Below are 13,998 nucleotides of genomic sequence, written 5' to 3' on the forward strand. Positions count from 1 at the left end.
AAGAACACTACAGGATTATTCATCCATTTCTTAATTCTTTTTGGGATCAAAGGGTTGCTGGAGCCTGTACTGGTCACTGTAACCAATCAACCAAAGAAGCATGTTTTTGGACTGTGGGAGGAAGTCAGATTACCTGAAGAAAACGTATGTAAATGTTCAATTATAACATACATTAAACTACAAGACTATGTTTTCAATGAAGTGAGAAGTGGCTAAAATTAAAAGAAATAGCAAACTACGATCCCAGGATGGATAAATGCAGGTAGCCAATGACTATGTAGTAACTAATAGTAACCCACATAATGAAGTAAGTATGAGTGATGGCAAAAACAGAATATCAAGCTTTAGTTATGAGAAGGATAACCAGCTGAAAGTGCTAAAAATATCAAAAGATTGTAAAAAAAATAGGAAATGGTTTAAATCACACAAGATTAGAAGAGGGAAAACCATAAACGTGATTATAGAATTATTGAAATATAAAAGAACAGACACATAAAAATCTTTAAATTGAGACACAATTTTAAACAAAGAAGTGAGTAAAACTTGAAAAGAAAAATATAAATGTGAGAGATGGAAAAAATATGAAGGCATGTAAAAGTGACAAAACAAATGATCTGACACTCAAATAAGACTACAGAGTTATAAAGAATGGAAATTGATTAAACTGAAACAGCTGTAGTGATGACTAATTAAACCTGGATGTGAACAAAACAAAAGACAATCTGAAACAGAAAAAACTACTTTTCCAGAATTCTAATTTTATTCATGCTTTACAAATTGTGTGTTTTTTATTTAGCTCTAAAAGTGAACTCTAGCTTACATTCCTAAAATCACTGAGGGAAATTTGATCTTTAAAAATGCTGTAATGTCAATGCTTAACAATAGAGGACGTGAGCTGATGCTAGTTATAGAAAAAAAGTCTTACACAATAAATTTTAGTAATATTTCCTTTAATCAGGGGTTTATTGATCCACAGAAAACAACTGGAAATTCAGTTTGTTGCCCTCAATTAACATTAGCCTCTTGAAACGCTCCCATGACCCACAATGATTTCCTATCAGCATGAAACATGACCCATTTTAAAGTGAGGCAATATGTAATTTCCCATTACATGTTTGCAGCAGTGTCACAGTGATGCATAAATAAAGAAAAGAAGTTGGCTTTCATGTGCCTAATGTGAAAAGTGTGCACTGATGGTTTTGCATAATTATACAAAGGTGTGGTAAACCCATGATGTCAACCTCACCAGCAGAACAAGGAAAAAGCATCAGATATGAATTTGTGTCATTCCTCCTGCAGCCCCCCCATCTCAAAAACATAATGGAAACAGAGAGAGTGTGATGGGTCAAAAGAAACATGCATCCTAAATGATAATAAAAGAGACAGTTTCAAGGAGGGGTGTTGCTTTTTTATTTTGAAGGAGATGATTTACTATGCATATGTGCTAATAGGCTTCTCCCTGCTACTACATTTAGCCCTCCAAACGGAGAGTTATGGAAAAATACACCCTAAAGAAAAATACGCTGGGCCAACTGAAGAAATTGACGTAACAATCTGCATTGATTTTTTTTAAGTTATCCCAACTCTAGTAATTTTTCACAGACTTTTTGAGTTTAATCAACTTAATTTTCTTAGTCCTACAAGCACAAATTAGTTTGCATTTTCAAGCTAAAGCTTTTGGTGAATTTAAGTTAGCGACTTATTGCATTTAAGTTACTTCAACTTAATTGTTTTCCTTCATTATTACTCAAAAAAGTCCGTGCAAATTGTTAGCTTAATTTTTTCAGTTCTGTAAACTTACCTCAGTTGAATCAAACACCACCATAGTTTTTTGCTTTAAATGTTTATTTGGAGAAGAAATATTACTTTTTAACCGTACACCTTTTTTTTATATGTCACAAAATTAAGAAAAGCTATTTCATCTTATAAATACTTATTTCTCTTTATTTCTCAAAAAAAAAATAAAGATTACAAAAAAACCAAACAAAGAATGGTAGTGACTTCAGCAATTTTTATTGTCCGGGCTTTTGTAAAAAGTCAAATAAATACCACAATGTCACATACAACCTTTAATATCAAATAAGCTTAAAACTTTTTTATTAGAGTGACTATCGAAACTGCTTAAATTCAATACTGTCATTTGTTACTGTCAGCAGGACAGTAAAAACTTTTCATAGCACAAAGTGTCAAATTCCAGTCTTTGAGGGCTGATGTCCTGCTGATTTTCCGGGTTTCCTTGTTTTACTTCCTGTTAATCACCTGGCCACGTGTGTCAGTCAATCAGAGGGAGAAATGAGGACATTGGTGGAAACAAACCAAAATGAGGTTCTGGGTACGTCCTTCTGTTCCCTCGATCACAATTCCTGCACGAACTGGTGTAGTCCCTTTTGCATTGGCAGTTTTCTAGACTTCCTCAGTGATGTCAGCATCTTCCTCCTAAAAATAATAAAAAAAATAATGATTCTTTGAAGTCCAAAAAATTGGATAAAATGTCAAATAAAACCTCCACCTACGAACAGTTCTTCTTCCTCCTTTAGGTGGACCACCAAGCTACAAACACCAGCCTCTGGTAACTGCGGTAACTACAGAGGAATAAAGCTGATGAGCCATACAATGAAGGTGTGGGAAAGAGTAGTGGAAGCCAGACTAAGAGCAGAAGTGAACATCTGTGAGCAGCAGTATGGTTTCATGCCAAGAAAGAGCACTACAGATGCAACATTTGCTTTGAGGATGTTGATAGAGAAGTACAGAGAAGGTCAGAGAGAGCTCCACTGTGTCTTTGTAGATCTGGAGAAAGCTTATGACAGAGTGCCCAGAGAGGAACTATGGTATTGTATGAGGAAGTCTGGAGTGACAGAGAAGTATGTCCGAGCAGTGCAGGACATGTATGAGGGCTGTAAGACAGTGGTGAGGTGTGCTGTAGGGGTGACAGAGGAGTTCAAGGTGGAGGTGGGATTACATCAGGGATCAGCTCTGAGCCCCTTCCTGTTTGCAATGGTGATGGACAGACTGACGGATGAGGTTAGACAGGAATCACCATGGACTATGATGTTTGCAGATGATATTGTGATTTGTAGTGAGAGCAGGGAACAGGTGGAGGTGGAGTTAGAGAGGTGGAGGTTTGCCCTGGAAAGGAGAGGAATGAAGGTTAGCCGCAGTAAGACAGAGTACATGTGTGTGAATGAGAGGAACCAGAGTGGAAGAGTGAGGTTACAGGGAGAAGAGATAAAGAAGGTGGAGGAGTTTAAGTATTTAGGGTCAACAGTACAGAGTAATGGAGAGTGTGGAAAAGAAGTGAAGAGGAGAGTGCAAGCAGGTTGGAATGGGTGGAGAAAAGTGTCAGGTGTGATGTGTGACAGAAGAGTTTCAGCACAAATGAAAGGAAAGGTGTACAAGACTGTGGTGAGACCAGCCATGTTGTTTGGACTAGAAACAGTGGGACTGAAGAAAAGACAGGAAGCAGAGCTGGAGGTAGCAGAGATGAAGATGCTGAGGTTCTCTTTGGGAGTGACCAGGATGGATAGGATCAGGAATGAATACATCAGAGGGACAGCACATGTTAGAGGTTTTGGAGATAAAGTCAGAGAGGCCAGACTGAGATGGTTTGGACATGTTCAGAGGAGAGACAGTGAATATATTGGTAGAAGGATGCTGAGTCTAGAGCTGCCAGGAAAGAGGTCTAGAGGAAGACGAAAGAGGAGGTTTATGGATGCAGTGAATGAAGACATGAAGGTGGCTGGTTAGCGTGGAGGATGCTGAAGACAGGCTTAGATCGAGGAAACTGATTCGCTGTGGCGACCCCTAAAGGGAAAAGCCGAAAGGAAAAGAAGAAGAACTTAATATTATGTTGTTGTTGAGTGAACTCCAAATTAATGATTAAATATTTTCAAAATATTAAGTTCTTAAAACTTTAAAACATTTTAAGTTCAACTCACTGATTTAAATAAGTTAAATAAGTTAACTACTCATTATTATTACTTTATCAAGCAAACTTACAAGCAAACTATACAGTTTTGAGCTTAAACTGTAGTTTTATTTAAGCTCCAGATACTAACCCCATGAATCATTTATTAGTTTTAGCAGAAAAATGAGCACTTGTCATCCTGCTCTTCACTTTCAACAATGTTTTCAACTTCCTCGTGGATTCATCTTATCAGGGTGAGCTTTTTGAAAGAGCATACCTTTTGTAGCTGCACCAACGCTTCACTTAGCTTGTCCTGTAGCTGCTCAAACTCCCTCGTTCCCTTTTCCTTTCAGTCCAGCTCTCCAGCTCCAATAGTGATGGCCAGATGCAGATGAAGCTTTCTTGAAGCACTGAAGCCTTTCTTCCAATTGGTTCACTCCAGAGCAATCCTTCATGAAGCTTTATTTGCTCTAGGGGGACATCTAGTGGACACAAAAAATAACAGCAGAATTTGATCTGGAGGATTTTGAAAAAAGCCCAATAATAAACATGTCAGCAAAATAAAGTTTAAAAAACATGTGCATTACTGTATACTTTCTCTGTGCGTGTGTTTGCTTATGTATTGATACAGATACATAAATAATATATATATATATATTTTTTTCTCATTCTCAAAGGAAAATTAGGAATGAGAAAGAAGATTCTGATTATTTTATTAGCACGGAGAAAAAAAGTTGTAATAGAGAAAATTTTGATTTGTGAAAATGAAACTTAGCAAACATAATTAACAGATTGATTGTTAATTTTACTTTGAATGAAGTGTTCTTTTCGTGTAGGCCAAATATAATGTGGAGTCAATTGCTATTTATACATGGTGTAGAGTTTTTCTAAAATCTTTTGGTGATTTAACAGTTCCAAAATACGGGACTAATTGTTTCTGGGTGTTCTTTACAGAGTTTGAATTTGAGATCAGTTGTTTTATTATATCTTAACATGTATTGATTAGTGGGATAGATTCTATGTAGAAGTTTGTGAGAAACATTTCTCATGCTGTTATTAATGAATAATTTCTGATGCAGTGTCCAAACATTATTTCATGGTAAGTCAGAGATCCATTTTCTCCAATAGAAGACAGCAGAGGGACAGAGATGACATTTTGTTGATAAAGGGCACATATGTTTCTGTTGTTTTTCTAGGCAAAATTAAAACAGGATTTTCCAACAGTGGGGAGTAATGTTTAAAGCACATCTTTCTAGATTATTTTCGGAGATTACAATACCTTTATTACAGTTTATTTTATTGTAATGTTACACATTGATGTAAAGAACAATCTTTGACTGAAAGAAGTTCACATTTGTTAAGATTTTTGTTTGTCAAGATGTTTGTTTTTGTTTCTTTACCTGAAAAAAGTAAGAAGAATTACTTTCAACTTCTTCTAACCATTTCAGCCTTGATCTGATCAAGCTCCTTCAGCTCTGTTCTTATAAATGCTGAATATTCTTTTTTTTTCTTTTGACAGATTGCTGAATTTATTTTCTCATCGTCTAATAAATCTGCTGGATTTTTTTATTGCCATAATGTCATGAATAACTTTATTTTCTTAAGCTTCTCTGGGTTTATTTAAATCTGAACTAAACTTTAAAAAAGTAACAATTTAAAATTTGAAAAGTTCCCAGTTTTCTTCTTTAACTTGATTATTGAGAGACTAATTCAGAAACCTTTTCTTGTACTATGTCCAGTTTAAGCAGTTATTTAGAATCCAATAAGCTTTCCTGTTTTGGGACCTAGTCTCAGAAAATTTAATAGAAATATAAATTGTAAATAGGAACAGTGCTTTACATTTAATTGTGTTTTTTTTAAACCCCTGGCATTCAAAGAACCTAAAGGTAAAGACAGGATTTAGAAATTACAAAAGAGAGAGAGAAAAAGGAGAATGAAAATTCTGAGCAACAGCTTCCAATTCATTTGATCATCTTTTACCTTTATTTTCCCACAGATAGGACCCAGTTATGAGCAAAAGCAAATGGTAGTAGCCATGTTAGAACCATGGCTAGGCTGACAGCAGCTCACTGACTGCAGTAGAAAATATTGAAACATTAAGTTTTACCTTAATGTAAGTCACGCTAAAATTGTCCGACTTTAGCTCTGTTTACAAGGATTTTGTAAGCACTGGAATTTATTTAGGCAACTTTTAACTTGTCAGAAAAGATCTTCTGTAGCTCCAGGTCTCAAAGCTAATGCTAGCGTTAGCATTAGCATAGATTCAAAGAATAACATCACAAATACCTTCATAATTAAACAAGCAGCATTCACTGAAGTACTTGTAACCGTTGCCGAACTGTAACCGGGTCGTCAGAAAGAAATAATCCAAGACTTGTTTAATATCATCCATAGGACTTTGGGGAAGCAGCTGACACTACTCTGATTTGTGAACGATCTAAGAGGAGGAAACGAATACCAGCTGGTATGACATTTATTGAACAAATATTGTACACATTTCGGTTACAATTGGCTAGGTTACACTTTATTATTTATGTAAAATTGCTTTAAACAGCGCTCAGCAGTCAGCTTTGCCTCTAAAAACAAAAGAACTCTCCGGTGATGCATGACGTCACGCGATTTTTCCCAGGATGCACTGCGGCTCAAAATGTATTTTTGTGAAATAAATACCCTTTAAAGTTATATTTATGTTTCTAAATAGTTTATTTGCAAGTAACATATCGTATATAATTCAAATCTGTAAGAAAAAAATGGAATCAAAACCATTAGTTTACACATATGGTGAAACAGCCTACTATAAATAGCGCTGAGCGACTTTCGCACCATCAGGATTGGTCGGTGTGCAGCGGGAAGTAAACAGATCCCACAGGTGGTGTTCACCAATGACGTACTGTGGTAGAACTGACGGCTCTCTGGGGTCGCCACGGCTTGGGGAGGTCTCCTAATCCGTGGGGGAGTGGGAGAAATCGCACTCTCGTCCATGTTCAGCACCCTCCCCCCCTATGGTCATACAGACCCCAGTAGAGCCCCCGATGCACACTGACCAATCCTTTTTAACCATTAAAGAACCTATGTTACCTAAACAGGCTCCATCAAACTAATAAATCATCTTGATTCCTGTGCCATGTACCTGGAACTACAATGCCATGCTAGAAAAACAAATCCCTTCTTTAAATGTCACCTAGAGGCTTTCACTCAAAACTGAATAAACAAATATATATATATTAAAGTCAAAACCCTTCCTCTCACCATACAGTATCTACGATTGGAGATGTCTTATAAATGGTTTCCTCCAAACATGTTTCTTTATATAACCTTAATTGTGTGGATGCTGTCAGCATTCACACTATAGTGATCCATTTTTCTTCTGTACATTTTTTGTCGCTCTGTAGCTCTTCAACCCTTTGACCTATTCAGCTCATTCAGCTATTAAACTATTCAGCTCTTTTAGCAGATAGCTGCTCATAAGTTTCAACTTTATAACTCTTCAACTTTTTTAATTATTCAACCAAATACCACTTTTTTAACTCCATTGAAAATGGCTTGCGGAATGTTCAAAACAATGCTTTTTGGGACAGCACTCCCGCATTGATAGTTGTGTCAACCACAAACAGCTAAAATACCTAAAAACTCACCACACATTGAATAGATCAAAATACTCCTTTTTCTAAATATATTATTTTTTTGTTTAAAAAAAAAACAAACTAGGTGATGAAATCAGCAACAGTGAGTGGACAGATGATTGGAGCAGATGAAGACTGACAAGAAGCATCATAAACATCCACCCACTGGTGGTGAAGCTGCAGGAGGAAAACCACCAGCTCCTCTTTGCCAACCCTTAATGAACCGCTGAGGTCCAGCACAAGTCATTCCTGAACAGGAACTCCACGCAGATGCTGAAAGACTCAAACTAGAGGTGGTAAATGAGCATCAATGCTGAAGATTTTCACAATAAAAGAGCCAGACTCAAATGGTATATTAAAGGGATGGACAACCCTGGTCCTCCAGTGCCACATTCCTGCATGTTTTCCAACATAACGTGCTCTGGCATGTGTCTTAGTTCTTTCAGTCATCAGAGTGAATATACTGTATAAATAAAAATGTCTTTATACTACAGATGGGAACAGGTGTTTTCTTTTGTTCATACTGTAGATGCTGCTTGTTTGCTGATTAGCAGCAAACCTAAAATGATCAATTTCTTATTTACCTATTATTGAATACAAAAACATTTTTTTTCATAATTGGAAATAAAACCAGGTGTCACAGGGTTCAGAAATCATCAATAAACCTTCATGTTTTAGAAATAGCAGCTCAGGTAAAAGAACTGATGTTGTCTCATTAATAACAATAATACAATTGTTTGAAATACATGTATTTGACCCTTTCATTTGGAATGGCCGTTATAATTTGCCACCCCTTCAAAGACTTCACCCCCTCCTGCCACCCCATAGAAAATGTTCTCGCTCCGCCACTACACTGTAAAACCAGAGGTAATGTTTCATCTTAAAAACACGAGTTAAAGGGCTGCCTTAAAATTTGAAGTTAAGAAAACAAATATGATTTGTTGTGTTAACATAAACTTTTGTTGTGTAGAATTAAAATGTCTTGATTAAACAAAGTAGTGGTGTATTGATCTGATTTGGATTTTTAAGTTGTGTCAACTTCTTTTGGTTGTTATATTAACTTTAGTATTTTTATCAAATCTTTTAAAAGTTGGTTTAAGCATTTTGTTTTAATCAAACTAACTTGCAAATTTTAGTCAAAAGAACTAAGATTTTTAATTGACTAGACCTAAAGAAGAATATTTAAAAAGTTATTTAAAATGCCCTAAATTAGTCCTACAATATTTGGACACCGTGATTCATTGAAATAGAAAATGATAATAATTAAAACAAGTGGGTTTTCAAGAAAAAACAAATTTTAACCATAATTTCTTTATTTTCCAAACAAAAAATAATTTCAGGATGGACATTTCTTACTCCCATTATGCTCAGGAGAAAAAAATCATACGTTGGGCAAGGACTCCTTCCTTTACAGGTTACTTTCATAACGTTCTGTAGACAAAACCATCATTAATCAAACCAAAAGCAAAATCTATATTGTATTTCTCAGACCATGAACTAACAAGGAGCACTGTCCCTCACCAATGTCCGTGAAGATCTTTTAATGACTTCAGTGTACTGCAGGCCTTTGGTATAGTCCATGTTGGGCGCAGACAGCAGACCCATCAGCAGAGCAATGGCATGAGGAAAGTCCTTCATATTGTTCAAAATGATTTGTTTTTCAAGAACAACTGATGTTCCACCATGTCTTCTCCATCTTCAATTAGTACAACGCCAAGTTTCAGCCCTCCCATTGATTGAAGCCTCCTCATCAGGGGACTAGAAAAGACAAACAAAACAAAGAATACATTATTAACTGCAATTCATGCTGAGAATCTATTAGATCCTTTTCACTGTGACATCAGACAAAATGTGGACAGGGCGGAACATGTGAAAAGTTGCTTCAGTGTTTAGGTTTAGAATGGCAGAGCTCACAGCTGAATGCTGTTCAACACAATTTTACACAAATAATAAAAAGTAACCGTACCAATTTCAACAGAAAAATGTACAATATTTATTTTTATAAAACTCCTGCTAAACTGTATTTTCATTTCCTGTCTTAGATTGTTCACAAATCTAAATACAAATTTGATTAATCCTTCAGTAATTGAGGTTCTGTTGAAAATATTGTCCTTTCATTGAACAGATATTATAACGGCTTCTATTGTGCTTGATATTATTTGCACGTGTTTTAAGTGCGATCAAGGACAAAAACTGATGAAAATTCATGTTAGCCACATGTAAAAGGTGCTGTCAAGATGCACATGGCTGCATGTTGGCTGCATGTTTTAACTACACCCAAGGCTACATTTAATTTTTAGAGTATTTTAAGGGGTAATTGTAAAAATAAGAATGCCTTTAACAGGAATATTTTGACGGTCACAAATTATTTTCATCCTTGTTTAACTTTTTTATTCCACAGGGATCAGATATGGTTATGAGCAAAAGCAAGGTGGAGCTCCATCACAAAATAACACAAAACTTATTAGTTTTAAGACTCCCAGTTCCAGTTTTTATGTTGCACTGCTGTAATCCACAAGCAGGGCTCAAAGTTTACTTCTTTGATTATTCACCACAGTAATTTCAGTAGGGATGCAAAATAAAACAACAAATGTCTCTTCTTTTGCAGTCGCACAACAAATTTCTGCTTTGCTGGAAGAGCCGTGGAGCATTGGTGCCTCTGTGGTCTTTTGTTTAAAATGTATGGATGCGATCATTCAATTTAACCAATTACTTACTGGACTGCGTTGATGTGTGAATTTTTCCATTAAAATAATTTTACAACCAACATATCATTACGACTGCATTGTTAACAACAATGTGGTCAAATTAAGCTTACCTCAGCAGTTTTGGGTCCTCCTTGAGAAAGTGGGGAAGGCCCAGCAGAACAATTTCCATCTTTATTTGAGTAGAGGGTTGCTTTGAGAAAAAAAAAGAAAAAAAAAAAGGATTAAGTGTTAAATCCAAAAACAAAATACCACTGGAGGGAAAAAACAAGGAGTGCAGCAGGTTGGAATGGTTGGAGAAAAGTGTCAGGTGTGTTAGAAGAATTGCAGCTGAAATAAAAGAAAATGTGTACAAAACTGTGGTGAAATCACCATGTTGTTCATCCTAGAGACAGGAAGCAGAGCTGGTGGAAGCAGAGAAGATGCTGGGGTTCTTTTGGGGAGTGACCAGGATGGATCAGGAATGAATACATCAGAGGAACAGCAAATTTCCTGGACACGACTCGCACTGCCCCTTCAAATGAAGGGGAATGGAGAAGGGAAGAATTTGGATTGGGCCGAAGTAAACTTACTTCAAAACAGATTGCTCAGTCCAACTAGCGTCCCAGCCGTGGTCTTGTACAGGTCTAGTAGCCCTGGTAGGAACTGATCCAGTCTATTGAAGAAAGTAGTCGAGATTAACAGATGTCAGATTCTGCTTCAATCTGTAGAATATGGAAAAATGCATAACATCAGTTTAATAACTTTAAAAAGTCATGTTAAAACATTAAGTCATTACTTGTATTTAAATGTAAACGTACATCAGAACATACCCATATGAATGAATGTATTTCTCCTCCGCGACACGCTGCAGGCGAATCTTGGAATAAATACAGATAAAAACAATCATGTCAGTATTTCACATTTAACAAAAAGGTTTTTTTTACTGCAATTACCTGCCGCAGATACAAGCCCGTTGTCGTGGAGGAAGGAGCCGCCTGACTAAGAAAGGAGTGCACAGACCAAAGATGGGCGCACAATAATGGCCGCTGTTTACTTGCATGGTGCATTCAAAAACAAGCATCAACATTTACTATACAACAAAATCCACTCAATTATTAGAAAGGGGGAAAACTAGATGGAGGATCCCGGCACTAACGCGTCCCATGAGGGAAGCTCAGTGAGCCTTCATGTATTCGTTTTACAGATAATTCAAAGTTAAAATTAAAGTTATATCAGAATTCTCAAAAATTTCTTATTTTTCTTCTCTAATTCGATAGAGCTGAGTTAGGTAGCTACATTTTTTTTAATTCGACAAGAAAACAAAACATCAAAACTTACCAAGATGTGGTGTTTTGTCTTGTGTTTGTCCAAAATATCCTTTATTTTGTCTAAAAAAAAAAAAAAAAATGCCACCTCCTCAGCAAAATGACGACCCATCAACATATGGAACATATGAACATATGAACAACATATGAAAAAGCCGCGAAGTTCAGCCAACTGTAGCTTCATCTTCTACTTCTTCTAAGAAAAAAGGGAACATTTGCACTCTTACCGCCACCTAGTGGTTACATGTCGGAAGGGCCAAAAGACGATTGAACTCAAATTGTTAACTGAACACTACATTTCATTTTGAGAATTTTTGTTTAGTTGAGATGTGTTTGACTTAATGTTTTATTTTATATGAACAACATGACCTTGTTCAGTTGAATTGCAATAATACATTTGAACAACTAAAATGCTGAAATGGGATTTAGTGTCCGAATTCCTTCCCAACTCACTATAGTGCGTTTGTCATTTTGCCATTTTGATGTGATTGGTTTATATGCTGTGCTTTGACTTCCTGATTTCATGCTGAAATGGTTATTTCTTATCACCCTTTTTTTTACCTGCTTTAACTTCTTGTTTCAGATGTGGTCTTAGATGTCGCCACATTTTCCATATGCAGGATTTTTTTGTTGTATTTTTTTCTTTTTTCCTGCTGCTTCTCCTGCTTGATGTGTTTTATATCCCCACTAAGCCTGTTGACCTGCATTGAAATAAGATTGTGTTCTAGGTTGAGGTCAAAAGACTTGTATGGCCTGCATACACATTCAACATATGGTATAAATTGAATTAAACTCAGAGAAAGCATTAAATGAGAATTAAAGTAGAACACTGAAGAAACAAAAGCTAAAAGTTTTCATATAAATTTGTAAAAAGCGTGACAAAAGATACAGGCTGGTAGTACTGAGGTGTTGGGGGATTGCTGGTTGTGGTAATCAAGTAATCAAGTATGATGAAAATGTAGAACAGAGGGAGAGAAGCCCCTGCTCTGGTGACTCGGCTGATCATGAGACCATCAATCAGGTGTTTTTAAGGTGATTAATGGAAGAAAAACATAAAAATTCTAGTTTTATAAATTACACAAATCTCCAGTTTCCTCCAAGATTTCTTAATAATGATGCCTTTTGATTAATCTGAAATAGAAAAACAAGTGAAATAAGATTTTAGAGAACACAGCTTTTTAGGATATGCCATTTGATGAGGTTGGTTACCTGTGACAGCGAGGAGTCATATTCTAAGCACAAAAGTGTGATCGTCTGCAAAGCCTCATTACTCCAAAACCACAAGAGTAGAAGTAGAACTGATGGAAAAACTTAGTTGATCAAATAAATTGAACCTTTAAAACCTGAATTAACCAGTGCAAAAGTCAAACTCGACGGAATCATTGAAAAGGAAAACCTAAAAAGCTTTTGGCTTTTTGGAAATAGGAGTGGCACGAAGAGGATAACAATAACAGCCCTGTGTGTAGTGGTTAGCCATGTTGCCTCACAGCAAGAAGTTTTGAATCCCCACCGGGACCCTTCGGCATGCATGCTCTCCTTGTGCATGCACAGGTTTTCAAGTTTTAATGCACATTTTGTATGGAGATCCCAAAATCTGATTTGAAAACATGCACAGCAAGCGACAAATGAATGCAAAAGTTTTGAACGGGGACTTCCAAAATTCTCATATATGCACATTTACATAGACTTTTAATTGAAAGTGGTCTCTTGAATGAGACTGTGAACGTAGTTTAGGACATTAGTTTCTGCTGGACCAGTATGATTGCCTATAGGTCTTAAAGTTGGATTTTAGTTACAATTTTTGTCTCCTAATCTCTTCAAAACAATAAATGTTAGCTTAATATTTGTAGGCAACCTTCAAGCTTTACAAAGGTCGGAGGTTTGTTTCTTTATCCTAAAGCAATTCCCTGCACAGATGAAGGAAAAAACAATGGCAGTAATTTTTTTGTGTTTAAAATGGAGAAAAATTGCTGTGAAGCTAAACTACTCTCCAGCTCCTGAAAACTATTGAAATATTTATTACCTCTATTACAACACAAAGCCTTTACTCCCACTCCAGCTCACAAGTCAAGTTGAGGGCTAACAAACATTTGTTTTTGGCATAATTGAAGGTGAACCGAGCTGTTTAAAGACATACTGAGAGGAAGACTGTGTTTATGCTAATGCCTTGTCAGATAAAGGAGCTAGCAGCTCTTTGACACCATTTATTATTAATAGGACAAGATCACAGAAATGCACAAGATATGAGGCAAACAATGCTGCCTCTGGCAAACAAAGGGGTCTGAGTGAATGCTTCAAATCCAGCTGCATGTGAAAGCAGGGCATGGAGGAAGTGGGTGCATGAAATGACTTATTTGTTTATTGATGTTTGTGTTTGTCTCACAATAGTGGCTGTTTGCAAACATGTTTGTAACATGTGTTGCAGCACATGCATGAGGTGACAGGAAAGCAAAAGGTAA

General features: G+C 36.3%; 3 long non-coding RNA genes across 6 annotated transcripts; 1 reads left to right on the top strand and 2 right to left on the bottom strand.

Annotated features, from left to right (window-relative positions):
• Positions 1-2,134: 2,134 nt before the first annotated feature.
• LOC112148524 lies at positions 2,135-6,326 on the bottom strand. Of its 3 annotated transcripts, none has more exons than XR_002919632.1 (4): positions 6,191-6,326; positions 4,182-4,386; positions 2,514-2,582; positions 2,135-2,436 (listed from the first exon to the last, which is right to left on the bottom strand). It is a non-coding gene; the product is annotated as an uncharacterized LOC112148524 (long non-coding RNA). The 3 variants fall into 3 exon arrangements; XR_002919631.2 differs by lacking the exon at positions 6,191-6,326 and adding an exon at positions 6,012-6,167; XR_002919633.2 differs by lacking the exon at positions 6,191-6,326 and adding an exon at positions 5,885-6,018.
• LOC112148523 lies at positions 6,237-8,020 on the top strand. Its single transcript, XR_002919630.2, has 2 exons — positions 6,237-6,368; positions 7,613-8,020. It is a non-coding gene; the product is annotated as an uncharacterized LOC112148523 (long non-coding RNA).
• Positions 8,021-8,828: 808 nt separating this feature from the next.
• On the bottom strand, positions 8,829-12,918 carry LOC112148517. 2 transcript variants are annotated; one of them, XR_002919624.2, is made up of 5 exons: positions 11,553-12,918; positions 11,045-11,213; positions 10,805-10,936; positions 10,346-10,425; positions 8,829-9,285 (listed from the first exon to the last, which is right to left on the bottom strand). It is a non-coding gene; the product is annotated as an uncharacterized LOC112148517 (long non-coding RNA). The 2 variants fall into 2 exon arrangements; XR_002919623.2 differs by having other exon boundaries at positions 10,805-10,887; positions 11,553-12,914.
• Between the last annotated feature and the right edge of the window lie 1,080 nt (positions 12,919-13,998).

Source organism: Oryzias melastigma, linkage group LG9, assembly GCF_002922805.2.
Source record: "Oryzias melastigma strain HK-1 linkage group LG9, ASM292280v2, whole genome shotgun sequence".
NCBI classification, from domain to species: domain Eukaryota; kingdom Metazoa; phylum Chordata; class Actinopteri; order Beloniformes; family Adrianichthyidae; genus Oryzias; species Oryzias melastigma.